This window comes from Bos taurus, chromosome 13, assembly GCF_002263795.3.
Source record: "Bos taurus isolate L1 Dominette 01449 registration number 42190680 breed Hereford chromosome 13, ARS-UCD2.0, whole genome shotgun sequence".
Classification (NCBI taxonomy): domain Eukaryota; kingdom Metazoa; phylum Chordata; class Mammalia; order Artiodactyla; family Bovidae; genus Bos; species Bos taurus.
This window is the reverse complement of record NC_037340.1, coordinates 48262414-48275625: the sequence shown is the minus strand read 5'-3', so window position 1 is coordinate 48275625 and position 13212 is coordinate 48262414. Positions and strand designations below refer to the sequence as shown.

The window sequence follows — 13212 nt, the reverse complement described above, 5'->3', positions numbered from 1 at the left end:
TCACCCTTGAAGAGGAAAGAAGTTACTCATAGCAAAATCTTGCAGGTAAAGAGTGTAGGAGTTTAAATTGAACATCCATTAGGCAAGTTCTTGGTTCAAAGGTAAAAGCACAAGCTTTGGCATCAGAGACATAATGGATGGAGTCCTAGCGCCATAGCGCACGACAGCAGGATGATCTCAGGCATTGCCATCATGTCTCTGAGCCTCAGTTTCCTGATCTATGAAGTGGGGATATACCTCCTCTTGGGCATGTTGGGAATATTAAATTAAATGATGCATATGAAGCATTAAACATGGTTCCTGGCTCATTAAATGCTGGTATAAATATGGTCGGTATTGGTGATCATGAACACATATGCCAGACTTTTATGGTCCACCTGCTCAGGGCTCTCATACCATTTGAAGGCTCTTTTATGATTTAAAAGCAAGTTGTCTCTAGAGCTTTGATCCCAGACTTATAGAGAGTTGGCTTCCCTGGTGGCTCAGAGAGTAAGAATCTGCCTGCAATGCAGGAGATGTGGGTTCAGTCCCTGGGTCAGGAAAATCCCCTGGAGAAGGGAGTGACTACCCACTCCAGTATTCTTGCCTGGAGAATTCCAAGGACAGAGGATTCTGATGGGCTACAATCCATGAGTCAGACATGACTGAATGACTAACACACACATATACACACCTTAGTTTATCTACCTTCACCTGTTAAAGTATTTCTGATAAACCCCCCAGTCACCTCAGATCACTTGAAACTGTTAAAAGGAATAGAAGTTTTTTACTTTCTTAATGAAAGACTGCCACATTTGTGATGGTGCCAAGGTGGGTTAGGATGAAAGGAGTAAGGTTCGTTTGAAGTTCTATCACTTTATGTTTTGTTGACTTTCCTTACAAACTGACACTTCACTTAGTTGGCTTGAAAAGAAACACCGGTTGCTTTTGTTACCACGATTCAAAGAAAAACTTGGAAAGAATGGGCAATGAATCAGATATAAATGAGAAATAAGAGTCCAAAGGTAACAGTATTTGTCACTGAGTTTCTGCAGAGTTTTTTTTAATGTGATCTTAGCAGATGGTCCAAACAATTGGGTCATTCATTTAACTTCTGTGGCATAAATAATTGTAACCATGCATATCACTACAGTTAAAATTACAGAAAAAAATAATAACAATTTGAATCCACAAATCTATCGTTATAAATTACTAATTGTTCTTGAGAGAAATCTGGTTGCCATAGCTTCTGTATAGAGCAAACTGAGCTCTTCACAGACCAAATGATGACAGTATTCTTCCTATAAAATGATAAATTCTAAGAAGGAGATGATATTCTGGAAGTAAGCCCCACATCCATATCACTTTAAAGTGACTTTCATGCTAAAACTCACAAGGTTGTCCTCATATTTGGCCAGTGGACACTTTGTCTGCCAAAGTTCTCAATGCATTGAATATAACATATAATATTGTTTCTGGAAGAAAAAAATACAGGACAAAGGGAAGAGGGAGAGTGGAGCTGATGACACAGAAAAGGAGAAGGGAAAGGAGGAAGGAGGTTGGAGGGAGTACCTCTGCTGTTGGTGGGTGTGTGACCTTATAGGCCATTCTTTTCTCTGGGCCTCCTCTCCTCAACAGAAGAGCATTGAACTAGCCCTTTGGTTTTAAATTTTTTTCTTTGACAGTGAAGCTCCATTTTCTTTCCTAAGCCACATCTATTGAACCCACATGTAAATAATGGACTTCTCTTCCTAGCAATGTGGTATCTGATCTGATGCAAATCTCAATCTTGCTTACCTATACAAAATTGATCTTGAAGTGAGACTGGGAAGTCACAAGTGAGACTTCCTCAGCTTGTAGGGAATGAAGAGGGAACCAGTTCTATTAGGTTGGTGCAAAAGTAAATGTGGTTTTGTATTGTTGAACTTTGCCATTTGATATTGGAATACATTCTTAAATGTGGTTATGTTATATATCATTTAATGCATATTTCTCGCTTTATTTTTTTCTGCTAATGACATTACTTGCTGTGTATTTTACACTCATTTTAGAAATGTAAAGTATGGAAATGATATTAGACAAAAAGCAAATTCAAGCAATTTTCTGATTTGAGTTCAGAAGGGGTCATAAAGCAGCAGAGATGTTGCATAAAACCTGCAATAATGCATTTAGCCCAGGAACTGCTAATGAATGTACAGTGGCAGTTCAAGAGTGTTGCAAAGGAGATGAGAGACTTGAAGATGAGGAGCGTGGTGCTGGCCGTCCAAAGTTGACAACAACCAATTGAGAGCAATCATCAAAGCTGATCCTCTTATAACTGCATGAGAATTTGCCAAAGAACTCAGCATCGACTATTCTACAATCGTTTAGCATTTGAAACAAATTGGAAAGGTGAAAAGGCTTGATAGGTAGATGCCTCATGAGCTGACCAAAAATCAAAAAAATCATCATTTTGAAGCGTCTTCTCTTATCCTATACAACAACCACCAACCATTTCTCGATTGGATTGTGACGTGCAAGAAAAAAGTGGATTTTATATGATGACCAGTAACAACCAGCTCAGTGGTTGGACCAAGAAGACACTCCAAAGAACTTCCCAAAGCCAAACTTGCACCAAAAATATGTCATGATCACTCTTTGGTGATCTGCTGGCAGTCTGATCCACTACAGCTTTCTGAATCCCAGTGAAATCATTATATCTGAGAAGTGTGCTCAGCAAATCAATGAGATACACCAAAAACTGCATCACCTGTAGCTGGCACTGGTCAACAGGAAGGGCCCAGTCCTTCACACCTAACCACACTGCATGTCACACAACCAAAGCTTCAAAAGTTGAACGTATTGGGCTACGTACCAAGTTTTGCCTCATTCGTCATATTCACCTGACCTCTTGCCAACCTTGGACTACCACTTCTTCAAGCATCTCAACAACTTTTTGCAGGGAAAATGCTTCCACAACCAGCAAGAGGCAGAAAATGCTTTCCAAGAGTTCATCAAATTTCGAAGCACAGACTTTTTACATTACAGGAAAAAACAAACATTTCTTGTTGGCAAAAATGTGTTGATTGTAATGATTCCTATTTTGATTAATAAAGATGTGTTTGAGCCTAGTTAAAATGATTTAAAATTCACAGTCCAAAACAGCAATTACATTTGCACCAACCTAATACAGATGCTGGAGAAGGAAATGGCAATCCACTCCAGTATTCTTGCCTGGAAAATCCCACGGACAGAGGAGCCTAGCAGGCTACAGTCCATGGGGTTGCAAGAGCCAGACATGACTTAGCAACTAAACCACCACCATACCTGAGTGGTCTAGTGGTTTTCCCTCCCTTTCCCTAATACAAATGAAGGGCTTCCCAGGTGACTCAGTGGTAAAGAACCTTCCTGCCAATGCAGGAGACATAGGAGACGGTTCGATCCCTGGGTCAGGAAGATCCCCTGGAGGAGGGCATGGCAACCCACTCCAGTATTCTTGACTGGAGAATCCCAAGGACAGAGGAGCCTGGTGGGCTACAGTTCATAGAGTCACAAAGAGTCAGACACAACTGAAGTGACATAGCACACACGCACAATACAAATGAAGCCTCAGTTGCACAGGCAGATTAGGCTATAGACATCGATTCTCATGGCTCAGGGCTGGGATTGTAATCCCTGTACAAAATTTAAGGTGGGATTGCCTCCTGTGAGGCAGTGAGCCAGGACTGAAGCCACTGCCTAAAAGCAGAAACTGGTAAGACCTGCCTTCTTTGCTTAACCGGGAATAGAAAAACTGCCCATCAGTGGAAGGAAGAGTAAGAAGTTCATCTTTGCATGGAGTTCTGTGTGGGGAAATGCGATGTCCTTTGAAAAATAAGAGCCATGGTCTGTGCCCCACACACATGTAGATCTAAATTTAAATGTCTTATATGATAAAAGAATTCTGAAAAATAAAACATACTGGTCCAAAACCACAAAAGCTATGAAACCCTGGCAAATGTAATTGCAGAAATACCTAGAGAGCTACAGAGAAAGTAAACCCCCTCAAATAAACAAACAAATAAAAACCTTCCCAATAAAAATCGCTAACCATGTGAGTTCATAAACTACCATAAAGGTCAGGAGGCCCAATAAATAAGAGGATTAGGTAGTAGAACAATCTGAAGAAACCATAAAATGAGTATGTTGCTGCTGCTGCTGCTAAGTCGCTTTCAGTCGTGTCCGACTCTGTGCGACCCCATAGACGGCAGCCCGCCAGGCTTCCCCGTCCCTGGGATTCTCCAGGCAAGAACACTGGAGTGGGTTGCCATTTCCTTCTTCAATGCATGAAAGTGAAAAGTGAAAGTGAAGTCGCTCAGTTGTGTCCGATTCGTCGAGACCCCATGGACTGCAGCCTACCAGGCCCCTCCATCCATGGGATTTTCCAGGCAAGAGTACTGTAGTAGGTTAGGAATCATTAAATATACTGAAAGGTAAACATTTTAATGAAAGGTAATACTAGAAACTCTAGAAGAAATAAAAAACACAGTCACAGAAATTGAAAATTGAATACATGTGTTAAACATCAAGTTTAAAACTCAGCTAAAGGGAGTCCCCCTGTCAGTCCAGTGTTTAGGACTCAGATTTCACTGCCAAGGGCCCAGGTTTGTTCCCTGGTCAGGAAACTAAGATCTCACAAGCCGCACAGCATGGCCAAAAATAAAAAAAGTTAAGGAGAGGACTTAGAAAGATAAAAGTGGAAAATATGATATAGGTAGAATAAGAGGGTTCAACTAGGAGTTTAAGAAGGAAAAAAGGGTGGAGAAGCAAGCATTCAAAAGAGAATACTCCTGGACTTGCCTGGTGATACAGTGGATAAGACTCTGCTTGCCAATGCAGGAGACACAGGTTCGATCCCTGATCTGGGAAGATTCCACATGCTGCAGAGCAACGAAGCCCGTGAGCCACAACTACTGAAGCCCATGCTGCTGCTGCTACTGCTAAGTCGCTTCAGTCGTGTCTGACTCTGTGCGACCCCATGGACTGCAGCCCACCAGGCTTCTCCATCCATGGGATTCTCCAGGCAAGAACACTGGAGTGGGTTGCCATTTCCTTCTCCAATGCATGAAAGTGGAAAGTGAAAGTGAAGTCACTCAGTCGTGTCCGACTCTCAGCGACCCCATGGACTTCAGCCTACCAGGCTCCTCCATCCATGGGATTTTCCAGGCGAGAGTACTGGAGTGGGGTGCCATTGCACAGCCAAATAAATATATAAAAAGTCAACAAATGAGAAACCCTCAGGTTAAGAGGATTAAACTGCAGAGATTGAACATTGCGGCTCTGCCTTTCTCTGAGCATTCCTTGAAATGGCAAAGGCAAATTACAGGAAGAATTTCTTTGAAGGGCCATTAGATGAAGAAAATATGACTCTCACTTTGTATCCAGTTAATGAGGAAATTGTTGAAGACCATCAAGTGGAACCAGGTGTTTCCTCAACTTCAGACGTCAAAGAGGAGGCACTGAATACAAATGATCAAGTTCCTCCTCCTCAAACAAAGGAGCTTGAGGAAGCTTGTCCGAGCTCTAGGTTTAGAAGATCAGTTTGTCCCTAGCCAACTACACTGCCTCCAATTAACGACGTGAGTCGGGACACTGTGGAACTGGTGCCAACAACTTAAGTTGAGTACCGACGTCCAGAAAATAGAAGTTTATCAGAGACTCCAAGAACATGCTTATCCTGAAAAAGATCAGTATGTTCCTAAATCATCACGGGAGGCCCAAATGCACTCATGTTCAAGGAAATACAACATGATGACCAAGAGGGGAAGTATACAGAAAAGAAAGATGAGTGAGAGTGAGGAAAGGACTAACATGGTTGATGTGGTAACTTCAGCTCAGGTAGCCGTGCTGGCAGCATGGTCAAGAATTGCTGCAAGGGCTGTTCAGCCGAAGGCTGTGAATTCGTGTGCCCTTCTCACCTCTCAGTACTTTCTGCCCCAAGCCTCAAGCATCCGGTGTTTTGTGGTCCACAGCAGACCACTCTTGGCAGACATAGAATGTTGGGTTCACCTGCAGTTCCAAGCAGGTCACACCTGGGTTCCCAACACCCCCAGGAGGATGACCTCTCTCTTCATGACCTGGAAGATAATATGTTACGCCCTGAATGTGTTAAGAGGAATAAGAAGATTATGAAAAGATTAATCCCAATGGGGAGGAGGAAGAAACCTCCTTTGGATACATCAACATTATTGCTTTTAAATGGGCTGTGTCTTAAAATAGAATAAGTGATTACCAGAGAGGAGGGAGTGTGAAGTGGGGAAATGGGTGATAGGGGTAATTTTATGGTAATCATGGTAACTAGATTTTTGTAGTATCAAATATAGAATTACCATGTTGTATATCTGTAGTGGTGTGTGCATGTTTATGTGTGTGTGTGTGCTCAATCGCTGTTGTTCAGTTGAGCTTGATTCTTTGGGACCCCATGGACTGCAGTCTGACAGCCTTTGCTGTCCATGGAATTTTCCAGGCAAGAATACTGGTGGAGGACTTGCCATTTCCTTCTCCAGGGGAAACTTCCTGACCCAGGGATCAAACCTGCGTCTCCTGCATTGGCAGGAGGATTCTTTAACACTCTGCCATCTGGAAAGCCCTGTACACCTGTAATGAAATGTTATATACTGGTTTTGCCTCGATTTTTTAAAATGTTAGAATTTATCACTGGAGCCATCTGGTCTTGGAGTTTTACTTGTTGAGAAGTTTTTGATTACTGATTCAATCTCCTTACTAATAATCAGGGGGAAAAGAATAAATGGTGGAGAGCCCACAGTTAAAGTGACTCACATCCCAATGATTGCTATGCTCTGTCCTCACCATCCTCAGTGTGGCCTGATGCCTTAAGTACAGATGGGAATGTCTGTATTCTGTACTTGAGGTTTACCTGAAAGTGACTGTTACTAGCTATGTATTGATAGAATGTAATTTGGTTTTGTTTTAGTTAATAGATTTTTTTTTAGCAGTTTTAGGCTTAATGCTGAATACTCCTTTGTCTGGATGTACCATAATTTATCCATTCATATCTTGAAGGCCACCTGGGTTGCTTCCAAGTTTTGGCAACTATGAATAAAGCTGCTAAAAACAAACAAACAAAAGTCTATAAATAAGGCAAAAATCACATATTAAAAAAAAGAGAATGCTTGAGAGTTTTTCATAATTGTTGAGGACAAAATCCTTAAATTCAGAAAACTCAAATCCCAACAAAATAAATCAATATAAATGTACATCTTGATATGGCCAAACATTGGTAAGAGAAAGTTGTTAAAGTCTGAGAGAAAAGATAGATTTCCTACAAAAGAAGAATAGGGGCAGCAGATTTCTTGTTGGCTGGAAGATATTTTGAAAGGACTAAGGAAAGATAAGGGCTTTCCAGGTGGCACTAGTGGTAAAGAACCAGCCTGCCAATGCAGGAGACATAAAAGATGCAGGTTTGATCCTTGGTCGGGAATATCCCCTGAAGGAGGACATGGTCACCCATTCCAGTATTCTTGCATGGAGAATCCCATGGACAGAGGAGTCTGGCAGGCTATCATCCATGAGTGCATGCTCAGTCACTTCAGTCATGTCCGACTCTTTGCAACCCTATGGCTCCTCTGTCCATAGGATTCTCCAGGCAAGAATACTGGAATGGGTGGCCATGCCCTCCTCTAGGGGATCTTCCTGACCCAGGTCCATGGGGTCGCAGAGTCAGACATGACTGAAGCGACTTAGCACACAGCACACAAGAGAAGATAAGTCAATCTAGAACTTTATGCCCAATCTCTTCAAGATTTTACTTGCTACAAACCCTTAAATATAAATCAGGCAAGATACAATCCCAATAGTCAATTATATGTTTAATAAACACAATGATTTATCCCCTAACTGTGAAGTATAACCACTGTTGGAGAGACTGCTTTGGAATAAATGGCTCCACAGCAAGGTTATAGCTGAGAGGTTATACATAAAATTCATTCATGGAGCTATTCACAGTCAAGTTACTATAGCAAAGAAGTTCCAATCAGACATACAGAGTGTGCTATAGAAAACTGTCAGTTTGATTCAATTTATAAATGAGACTCTTTACAGTACTTTTAAAGAGATGGAGGGTGACCATGAAAATCTTTGGTCCTGCTCCAAGGCTCACTGGTTATCACATTCAAAATTACCTATAAGTGTTATACTTTAAAAAAAAAAAACTGTTCCAAATCTATGACATTTCTGTGATGGTAAGTGGCCATTGGTAGTGAGTCTCCAGATACTTTAAAAATAATAGATACTTAATCTGTAATTTTTTTAAGGTGATTGTAAAATGAGTGAGTATGGAACTAGATTTTGAAAGATATTAATGCCATGAAGAGAACATTTTTAGAGTTATTTGGAAATGTTCCCATTGCCACAGTGTTGCCGGTAATGATCCTGCCTATTAAAACAGTATTATCTGCTCACCCTTAAAACCTGGAAACAGAATTTTTCTGTTAAACAGCATCCAAATTGAGTGATAGTGTATTTGAAACACACTTATTAAAAATACTAAATTACAACATATCCTGATTAATTTTCATAAGTGAGTGATTGACATCAAGGAATATGAAAATTAGTAGCCTTGCTTCAACAAAAACCTTCACAAACAGATAGACAGCATTAAAATATGAATATTGTAATTAGTGAACACAGCCAACAGTGTGGTTCCTCCACTGGGGTTTGTATAACCTCCCTTCTTGAAACAAAATGAACTTTTCATATATAATTTTCAATAACTGTAAATATGTTAGGAAGTAGGTACTCAAAATATTTTAAAGATAGATTGTGCCCAGATTTACTTTGGAGATTATGGGGCAAACTAGGAAACCATGTTAGGAAAGCTTACCTAAATTGCAGACACCTGTGCCCTAAACTGAACCTGCTGAATAGGACTCTGGGAATGGGTCCAGGCTTATATATCTCCAATAAGTTCCCTTCCATGTCTTATGAACACCAGAGTTTGAGAACCATTTTTCTAGAAAATAAAGTCCAACTTCTTAGCCATACATCCAGAGGCCCACAGTGGCCTCAGCCTGCTTGCTGTTCTTGTCTTCATCAGCCCTGACATGGAAATGACATAGTTTCAGAAACTGCCCCTCTGCCCATTTCCATGGCTCAACCCAGCAGCACCCAGCATAAGGGAGATGTCCAGGAAGTGTTGACCCAACTTCTACCAGCAAGGTACCCAACTCTGACTCACCTCTGCATTTTGGACATGCAGTTGCCTGCACTTTTCTTTTTGAAATTTCTTTTCTGTTCCTCCCATCAAATGCTTATTGATCTTTCATTCTGAGTTTAAACATTGTGTCCTCTGTTACAACTCCTAGATCCTTGTTGTGTGACTTACCACATTTTTTTATATTTATTTACTTATACATTTCCCTCTTTAAAAGGGAAGCTCCATGAGGATTTGAGACTGTCTCATTCTTTTTTCTTTTATTTCTCTTTGTCATTCTTCAGATAAAATTTATGGATTACTTTTTCATTTATTTTTATTGAGGTAACACTGATTTATAGTATTATGTAATTTTCACATATACATCATTATATTTCTACTTCTGTGTACCCTACAGTGTGCTTACCACCAAAATTTAGTTTCCATCTATCACCATGGGCTTCCCTGGTGGCTCAGTGGTAAAGAATCTGCCTGCATTGCAGGAGACACAGGTTCAGTCCCTGGGTCCAGAAGATCCCTTGGAGAAGGAAATGACAACACACTCCAGTATACTTCCTGGAAAATCCCATGGACAGAAGTGCCTGGTGGGCCACAGTCTATGGGGTCACAAGAGTCAGACACAATTTTAGCAACTAAACCACAACCACCACCACCATATAGTTTATCCCTTTAACCCATTGTGCCCCCCTTTCCCCAACCCTCCCCTTCTAGTAACTGCTACTCTCATTTCTATATCTATGTGTTTGTTTTGGTTTGTTCATTTATTTTGTCTGTTTTTAATTAGTTTTTTGTATTCCACACATGAATGAATTTGTCTTCCTCTGTATGACTTATTGCACTTAATGTAGTACCCTCAAAGTCCATGACAAATGATAAGATTTCATTCTATTTTGTGGCTAATATTTCATTGTGAATATATATATTGAAAATATACATATATATTCATATACATGTTCATATCATATCTTCTTTATTCATTTATTGATGGATACTCTGGTTGTTTTCATATCTTGGCTATAGTAAATAATGCCACATTGAACATAGGGGTGCATATATCTTTTCAAATTAGTGTTTTCATATTCTTTGGATAAATACTCAGAGAAATGAAATTGCTGAGTTATACAGTAGTTCTATTCTTAATTTTTTGAGGAATCTCCATATTGTTTTCCATGGTAGCTACATCAACTTACATTACCACCAACAAACAGTGTGTGAGAGTTCTCTTTTCTCCATAATCTCACCAACACTTTTTATTTCTATTTTTCATAATAGCCAGTCTAACAAGCATGAAGTGATTTTAACCTTGTGGCTTTGATTTGCATTTCCCTAATAATTAGTGATGTTGAACATCTTTCCATGTACCTATTGGTCACCTGTATGTCTTTGGGAAAGTGTCTATTCATCTCCTCTGCTCAGTCTTTAACTGGGTTGTTTGTTTTTTGTTATTGTTGAATTATATGAGCTCTTTATATATTTTGGATATATATATTTGCTTTATTGGATATATCATTTGCAAATATCCTCTTCCATTCTGTAGCTTGTCTGCTCATTTTGTTGATGGTTTCCTTTGCCATCCAGAATCTTCTTAAAATCCAGTTTTTAAAATTTGCTTTTGTTTCCCTTGCTTGAGGAGACTTAGCTAGAAAGATATTGCTAAGACCAATATCTAAACAATGTTGGCAAACATAGGTGTAATGCCTATGTATTCTTCTTCTAGGAGTTTTATGGTTTCACGTTTTTCATTCAAGTCTTTAATCCATTTTGAGTTGTTTTTTGTGTATGGTATAAGATAATAAGCTTCCCAGGTGGCTCAGTGGTAAAAAATCCATCTGCCATTGCAAGAGACATGGGTTTGATCCCTGAGTTGGCAAGACCCTCTGGATAAGGAAATGACAACCCCCTCCAGTATTCTTGCCTGGAAAATCCCATGGAAAATCCATGGACAAATCCCGTGGACTGACAGGCTACAGTCCATGGAGTCACAAAAGAGTAGGGCATGACTTAGCAACTAAACAACAACAATAAGATGGTGATCTCATTTCATTTTTTTGCCTGTAACAGTCCAGTTTTTCCAACACCATTTATTGAAGAGACTATTCTTTCCCCATTGTATGTGCTTTGCTCCTTTATCTAAATTAATTGTCCACATGTACATGGGTTTTTCTGCTTATACCATGCTGTTTTGATTACTGTGGCTTTGTGATATAGTTTAAAACCCGGGACTGTGATACCTCCAGCTTTGTCCCCCTACCCTCATCAGGATTACTTTGGCTATTCAGAGTTTTTTGTGGTTCCATATAGACTTTAGAAATTTTTGCTCTTTATCTGTGAAAAACATTCTTGGGATTTTGATAGGGATTGCACTGAATCTGCAGATTGCTTTAGGTAATATGAACATTTTAATTATGTTAATTCTTCCAGTCCATGAACATGGAGTATCTTCCCATATATCTGTGTCTTCTCCAGTTTCTTTCAACAATGTCATATAGTTTCCAGTGTACAAGGGACTGTCTCATTCTTGTGTACATCATTCCCCGTTCTGACGCCTTCTCCACTCTTCTTTCCCTGCCTTTCCTCAGTCTCTGGAACATGGAATGAGAGTCTGGGGATATGGGACAGCAGTTGGAGGATGACCCAACCTGGAAGAAGATAGTAGGAAGAGTTTAAAATCTGTTGATATGTTTCAAGTCCGATTAAAATGGAGAAACAGAGTTTCATTCTTAATTCTGAATAGAAATATTTAGACACCCGAGACTAAACTGAGACTTCACTATATTTTGTTTGTAGGCTGCGTCCTTAGATTTTATTTTGAAAACATTAACTTTGGAAAATCTGATTCTTAGACAGGTACCTTTTAAATGTGTCCCTTAAAATTAGCTTACAATTCTCAACATGATAAAACTTTTTTAAGTAGTAGTTTGTTAAATCTGGGAAATATTAACTACATATAATGTTTTTCAATTTTATTATATAACTGTTATGTAACAATCTCCTGTAATATGCTGGTTTTTTAAATTAACATTTCCCTTATCCTTGTGTTAAGGATAGCACATTTTTAGCTGACAAAGATTAGTACCAACATGTTAAAAGACTTGCCTAGAAGCATATGTGAGTGCAGTTAACCCCAAGCTTCCTGTCTTCCTCCCATTCTTGAATGCAGAAACCCACCTCTCTGATACGAGGTACCCTGATCCACCCCCAAAGCCAGAATTGTCCCACTGAACCACATATGAAACCTGCTACCTTTTCTCTGTCTAGCTGTACCCTCTTCCCTGCTCCCCAGCTTGCTCTCTCGTTTCCTAGTTTGAATGACTCAGCTGAGGTCTTCTTTTGGCACTGCCAACCTTGTCTAGCCCAGAGTACAGTTTTCTGGCCTAAACAGATACCATGGTTAGAAATCTTTCCTCAAAATATTTTTTAATAACAGTCGGGTCTACACGGATTAGCTATAGATTTTGGTGATTTCCGTGGCTCACTGGGAATTTTCTGGTTGGTTTCTCTTAGGGTCAAGAGGAAAATACAGAAAAGGTTGCTTACTTTTATATCTGGTCTTTATGTCTGTAACTTGAAGCTTGCGTTGTCCATATGGAGAGCTTTTTCAGAATCAAGAAATAAATTGAAATTTTAGATGTCGCCATATTCATGGATGTTTCTCACATCATCACAATAATAATAATTTGTTGAGCACTTCAGTTTGCCAGGCACTTTACAGAAATTACCTCTTTCTACCCTCACAAAAGCCCTGTGAATTCGAGGCTGATACTCTCCCATCACACAGAAGTAGCACACATGACCCAAACAGACACAGTGTCTTTCCCAGGGTCACACATTTATACCGCAGAGCCAAAGTGTAGCACTGAGTGGTCTAGCTCCTGAAATTTTGTGTTAACTTCTACATCTCATATCAAAACCCCCATTGTCCATTTTTAGAAATGAGTTAGCAATTTGAAAATTATTAAAAAATAAAGAGAATGTTGTTTGAAAGGATCTCTAGAGCATCTTGATTCGCTTGAATTTGCAATGTGTCCTACATTTCTGGATGG

The 13212-nt window shown here is 39.7% G+C and overlaps 1 protein-coding gene and 1 pseudogene across 5 annotated transcripts in view; both read left to right on the top strand.

The window, feature by feature from the left end:
- FERMT1 (FERM domain containing kindlin 1) overlaps positions 1 to 13212 on the top strand; it is a 68773-nt gene that overhangs the window by 36381 nt on the left and 19180 nt on the right. The window lies entirely within an intron of this gene.
- Positions 2 to 13190, top strand: LOC132346918 (developmental pluripotency-associated protein 2-like; annotated as a pseudogene).